The sequence below is a fragment of the Sminthopsis crassicaudata genome, chromosome 1, assembly GCF_048593235.1.
Source record: "Sminthopsis crassicaudata isolate SCR6 chromosome 1, ASM4859323v1, whole genome shotgun sequence".
Lineage (NCBI taxonomy): Eukaryota > Metazoa > Chordata > Mammalia > Dasyuromorphia > Dasyuridae > Sminthopsis > Sminthopsis crassicaudata.
This window is the reverse complement of record NC_133617.1, coordinates 11,103,706-11,109,529: the sequence shown is the minus strand read 5'-3', so window position 1 is coordinate 11,109,529 and position 5,824 is coordinate 11,103,706. Positions and strand designations below refer to the sequence as shown.

The 5,824-nt window shown below is 43.3% G+C and overlaps 1 pseudogene; it reads right to left on the bottom strand.

Annotated features, from left to right (window-relative positions):
* Positions 1 to 1,908: 1,908 nt before the first annotated feature.
* LOC141557355 (eukaryotic translation initiation factor 3 subunit J-like) lies at positions 1,909 to 5,242 on the bottom strand (annotated as a pseudogene).
* Positions 5,243 to 5,824: the final 582 nt, after the last annotated feature.

The following is a 5,824-nucleotide window of genomic DNA, read 5'->3' as shown; positions in this document are numbered from 1 at the left end:
TGGGTAAGGAGTAAGGCTTTGTTCTGGTTGTGCTGGGAGGTTCACCCACTCTATCACACTGTCTCCTTGATGAAGGACTGCTGTGGGTGCCTCTTGGGTAGCAAAAACTGATATTTCCAAGGGTTTTTGAGTGACTATTTCAACCACATTGGATAAAGCCAGTTCAACTTGTCTCAAAGCCTCTTGAGCTTCTTTTGTAAGCTGGTGTGGTGAGGTTAAAGCACTGTCTCCCCTTAAAATGTCATATAGAGGTTGCAGTTGATTGGTAGTTAAGCCTAACACTGGACACATCCATTGGATATTTCCTATCAATTTCTGAAAGTCATTTAAGGTGTTTAGCTTCTCTGTTCTTAAGGAGAGTTTTTGTACTGTAAGCACCTTAAAGTATACTTCATATTCTAAATATTGAAAAGGAGCATGTCTTTGCATTTTTTCTGGAGCTATGTGCAATTTGTAGTTCCTTAGTGTTTCCATGGTCTTTTGTAGACATGCTTCTAACATTTGTTCCTCCGGTGCACATCCCAATATATCATCCATGTAATGTAATAACATTACTTTTGGAAATGCTTTTCTTACTGGAGTAAGAGCAGCAGCAACATACATTTGACACATAGTATGGCTGTTTTTCATTCCCTGTGGCAAAACTGTCCATTCATATCTTTTATAAGGCTCAGCTAAGTTAACACTGGGCACTGAAAAGGCAAATCTTTTCATAGCCTCCTTATCTAGAGGGATAAAATAGAAACAGTCCTTAATGTCTATAACCCAAAGAGGCCATTATCTAGGCAATTGAGTAGGAGAGGGAAGTCCAGGCTGAAGAGTTCCCATAGTTTCCATCTGTTCATTTGCTTTTCTTAAATCAGTCAACATCCTCCATTTTCCAAATTTCTTTCTTACAACAAATACTGGGGAATTCCAAGGACTTAGAGAAGGTTGTAAGTGTCCTTGGTCAAGTTGCTCCAGTACTATGTCTAATAAGACCTGAATTTTATCTTTGGCTCAGGGCCACTGTTCTATCCACACTGGTGTATCAGTTTTCCATTGGATAGGAACAGGTGAAAGTGTTGGCAAGCCTTCAACAGCAGCCCTGCCTAAAAAACCGAAGTACTCATTTTTAACCCTTATTGTTGTAAAATGTCTCTTCCCCACAGATTGATGGGGATTTTTCAACTATAAAAGAAGTAAAAACTCCTGTTTCACCTTGCTTTGTTTTGTTTTGTTTTAACTGTGTGACCCAGCCACGTGCAATGAAGGCCTGAACAAGGTGACATCCAAGGTCCCTTCCAACTCTGCCAGTCTATTCTAAGGCGGGGCTCCCTCAACTTTTTTCATTTGTAAGCCCTTTTTGCCAGAAAAAAACTTAATTTTTACAAGCTCCAAGTATGTGGGCATATAAAATAAATATGCAAACAAAATATTTATTGATTAAGAAATCATACTTTAACGATTTCCTACATTTAGTTAGAAGATTTCATATGGAGTGGAAATAGGGCAGCTAGGTGGCACAGTGGATAGAGCACCAGCCCTGAAGTCAGGAGGACCTGAGTTCAAATTTGCCTCAGACATTTAACACTTCCTAGCTGTGTGACCCTGGGTAAGTCACTTAACCCCAATTGTCTCCGCAAAAAGAAGAAGGAGGAGAAGGAGGAGGAGGAGGAGGAGGAGGAGGAGGAGGAGGAGGAGGAGGAGGAGGAGGAGGAGGAGGAGGAGGAGGAGGGAAAATCTTTGTTCTAAGACACCCTCAGTTTTCACTTTTTCTTAAAATCCATCCAGGTGGGACAAACTAGGATTTAGGCTCCCCTCCCAGGGTTCTAAGGCCCCTCCCAGCTCAAGTTTCCTCTCCTCCCTATCCTCAGTTTTGATGTTGTCCAAGAGGTCAAGGATACAAACTGATAAAAACGCTGTTGAATCTGACAATTAGGACAAACTGGCCACCTCAGAGAGTTGTGGAGGTGAAAACCAGATGCTGAGAAAGGAAGCAGAAGAATGCAGAGGGCTCTTTCCACAAAAGAGGTGAAAGACCCAAAGATTTCAAAGCTAGAAGGGGTTCTGTACCTTCTTTCACATATGGGGAAACTGAGTCTTGGAGAGTGATTCTCATCAGGTTCTCTAATTCCAAAACCAAGACTGCTCGGACCACCTTGAGGAAGTGTTAGTGGGGAGAGTGAATGGAAGTTAACTGAGGTGGGGACATCAAGGCTGTGAAGGGGAAGGGAGATTACTCAGATCTATGGGAAAAACAGGATCAAGGCAGTGACCAAGAACTCCCACTAGGATTCACAAATCTGGCTTCTTGTTCCCCCCTCCCCCAAACACACACATACTCACTCATACACACACACACACACTTATACACACACAACACACACACTCACTCATACACAAACACATACACACACTCATACACACACAACACACACACACACTCATACACACACAACACACACACATACACACACACCGCACACACACAGTTGGGAAGCCACCTACAAGACAGGCTTAGAGTGGCCTCTCTGTGGGAAGACTGGTCTGGCCAGTCCCCAGGAAATTCTTAGCTAGGGTGCCCTCTGGAGGTAGCCAAAAGGGGATTGGGAACTCTCCGTGGTTCTGAAGCCGGGTCACGTTTCCTTGGTCCCAGAGAAGCTCTGCTGCGCTCAAGCTCCCGGAAAAGCTCTTGATAACATTAACAAGATAACATTAAGAAGCTCGGCTCTTCAACAGAGGAAGGTTAAAAACTATCCCCTGGAATTGGGGGATCTGAGAGCCAGCAAAGGCAGGAGACCTCAAAGGAAATCATGGGATCTCAGTCAGAGGGGACCAACATGGGCCACCAATGCCTAAGGTCACAGCAGTGGACATAGAATCCGAATCCAGGTCTCTTTGCTTCTCTTCACCACTGTTCCCAGGCTTCAGATCCTGATGGTCAGACGCCTTCTGAAGCAGAGCTTCCAGTCATAAATGTCCCCTCTTAGAAAGTGTATCCTGAATGGGGGAGAGAACCGGAACCCCTCCCCCTGCTTCTCCAGTCAGCTGATGGGGCGGTGGACAGAGCAAGGGACTCGGAAAATGTGAGTCAGAGTCCTGTTGTGGGCACTCCCAGCTGGGCAACTCTGGGTCAGACGCTTAACCTGGCTAGGCTTCAGCTTCCTCCTCTGTGAATGGAGACAATCGCTCCCATCACATAGGGCTTTTGTGCCAATCGAAGGAGTTGATGTATATAAAGCAACTGCAAATCTCAGAAGTTCTAGATAAACGGTAGCTGTTACTAATTTTGAAGTCCTCACCACTGCAGTTGTCATAACCGTTCATGTAACAATTTACGAAATCGTAGCAACTGTCACCGTTTGCTAAGTGCCCTTGTAGAGGAAAGAAAATCCAGAACCTGGTGAGGGTTGTTCAATTTCAGCCTAGGGAACAAAGGTTTTGTTCTTCAGCCATTTTAAATCAGGCAAAGAAAAAGGTAAAGAAATCCCCCTAAAAGTTGCATTGCAATAAATATAAACATACACCCAAAATAGCACCCGTTGGATCTCATCAAATGCAGTAATGGAGTCGATGGCCTCTTCAGCTTCAAGGTTTGGGATCATTTGATTTTTTAAAATGTCAAATTAGCAGCCATTTCAGGCACAGTATGCTTTCTCTGAAATAAAACTGTTTTCTGCACAGTGTATTTAAAAAATCCTCACGCTCGGACCACAACATAGTACTTATACTCTTTCTGTTTTTGTCCACTTGCATTTTTGTTTTCCTTCTTTGGTTTTGTTTACCTTCTTTCTAGATTTGATCTTTCTTGTGCAGCAAGATAACTGTATAAATATGTATACATATATTGTATTTAACATATACTTTAACATATTTAACATGCATGGGACTACCTGCCATCTAGGGGAAGGGGTGGGGAAGGGAGGGGAAAATTTAGAACAGAAGGCTTTGCAAGGTTCAGTGTTGAAAAATTACCCGTGCATATGTTTTGTCAATAAAAAGCCATAAAAAAAAACTTAAGAGACTTGTGTGGAAAAAGGAAAAACTCACAGCTCCTGGTTTCTAAGCCAATATAAACAAATAAAGATAAAAATCTTCACATTCTACCTTAAGACAAAACGTGCTTTCACTAACAGGTGCTCATTCACACGCCCTTGTTGCCGACTGCTTTTGTTGACAAGATATGAAATAGTTTAAAGAGGCACGGTTAAAACTGTATTATCAAATGCTGCTGGTAAATACTGCACCTTTGGAAGTCAACTTGCAGCTCTTTTCTGCTGCCGTGGAACCAAATAGCCAAAAAACCCTGATAACATTATTAGGATTTCTTTTACTGCCATTTAGTAAGAATTGAATTTCCCAATTTTAACCCCTTGGCAATGGGAACCAAGACCCCCATTGCATTAACATCCGGGAGTTAAGTCACCAGCACTTTTGCTTGTAGCATTTAGTGGAGCTGCAGGAAAATCGTGCTGCATCTTGAAGGGACCGTGGGAACAGAAGAAGAAATGTCCCATGAAAGGCTTCCAAATCTTGCACCTTCCCCTCTCCTGGCCACCATGGTCTGCAAGATCATCTGACCCTGTAACCTTAACTGCCCCCTCACCTCAGCCCCAGGGAGTGGGGACCCTGGCTTTCCTTTTTTTGCCGATGAACTGGTCATCTTTTTCAAATCATCAGTTTCCAATGAAATTCCCATCTCCAACTAAAGCTTCTCAAAATTGGCAGGATGTAGAGATTTTTCATACTGTCCAATTTTATCTTTCAGGAACTTGCCAAACCCTGTGAACTCAACTCTAGAAGATGGGTTCACGGCATCTGCACCGCAGATTGTGTTATTAACACTAAAGGTTGCCTTTGCTAATTCCAGGATTGCCTCTTCCTGTTGTTTCTTTAGCCACAGTTTATCCATTCATTGTTTTCCTGCCGCACCCTTTAGACTTCTAATTTTTCCTTAAATTGTCTTTTCTGCTGCTACTGTTCTTTCTCTTTGGTTTTCTCTTTTTTTTCTTTTCTTTCTTATCTCTGTCCCCTCTGGTTTTTGTCTTCATCAGTTTTCCTTGATATCATTTTCATCCTGCTCCTCAGTGATCCCAGCCAATCGTTCCCTTCTCCTCCCCCTCCCCGGCTCCCGCATCGACTCCTCCATCTAGAACACGTCCAGGTCCCAGGAGTCCGAGTCCCCAGCCACTGCATATGTGTGAGAGCCTGAGAGGGAAGAAAGGGAGGCAAGGAGAGTGATGAGAGGGCGGATGGTGAGTCACCGACTTCTCGCTGGCCAACGCAGGCCACTAGCTCTTACTGTTGCTAGAATATATTTAAATGAAGATCACCCAAAGGGAATGGGGGCGTTTAGCTTGAAGAGAAGCCTTTTAATGTTTGGAGGGGTGGCATTTGGAAAAGGAATCAGTCTTATTCTGCTTGGTTACGGAGGGCACAGCTGGGATCAGTACGAGGAAGTTTGAAGAGAAAGGTTTAATTTTGAGATCGGAAAAAGCTCCCTAACAATCATCCAAAAGTGGAGTGGATGACTTCAGGGGGGAAAGGACTAACCCTCACTGGAAGTCTTCAAGCAGAGGCTGGGAGGAGGGAGAGCACAGGAATACTTGGAAAGGATATTATTGAAAGGATTTTTGGTAAAAATTCAATTTTATTTTTATCTCCAAAGTCTCTCCTTCCCGTTCCCTCATTTCTTAAGAAAGCAAGGGAGAAAAACTTGTTAATACATGGATACATCTTAATCTGTATTCTGAGTCCATTACCTCTTTAGCATGTTTCATCCGGAACCCTCTGGAATCGTGGTTGGACATTACGCTGACCAGAATTTCGAAGTCTTTTTAAG